The sequence below is a fragment of the Macrobrachium rosenbergii genome, chromosome 55 (assembly GCF_040412425.1).
Source record: "Macrobrachium rosenbergii isolate ZJJX-2024 chromosome 55, ASM4041242v1, whole genome shotgun sequence".
Classification (NCBI taxonomy): Eukaryota; Metazoa; Arthropoda; class Malacostraca; order Decapoda; family Palaemonidae; genus Macrobrachium; species Macrobrachium rosenbergii.
In genome coordinates this window covers 52,105,467-52,106,080 of record NC_089795.1, presented here as the reverse complement: position 1 = coordinate 52,106,080, position 614 = coordinate 52,105,467, and positions in this window count along the sequence as shown.

Sequence of the window (614 nt, the reverse complement as noted above, 5' to 3'; positions counted from 1 at the left end):
TGCAGCATGGGTGTGATCTTTATAGCCTATATGGCCAACTACTTCATTTCCGCAAACTAACTTTGGCTTTACAGTTGTAATGCCGACGTTTCTGACAATCATAAGATATTACATTATTTGCCAATTCTTTCTGCTTCACATACATGTAACCATTCATAAATAAACTTCATTTTACCGCGTTCACTTTGGACGAACTCCATGATGGGTGATATATTTATTCTGTTGATTTGACTGAGGTGTAGATGTAGATACACTTATCAGTTCAAGATTGATTTTTGACTAGATATTGGCTTGTTGCTACTTTAATTGGATCATGTCAAGATTAGCGAACTCACTCATAACAGGGTTCGCTATTCTTTACAAGATTATTGGATTCGTTGTTCTTTACATAGGAATAATCAGGGTTCGCTGTTCTAGACATGAACACTTCGGTACCAGACATTTGATCCCCGGGGACTAGTACTAAACAAGGCGAGAAATACATTTGACGCGGCCGCCCCCCACCCGCTACAGAGGCTAAAAACTAAACACGGCGAAACAGTGTAGATGAATCACGATCACTGTTCCATGTGTTTTAAAATTAACCCCCTCATGGTTGAGTCGGACCGGAAAGG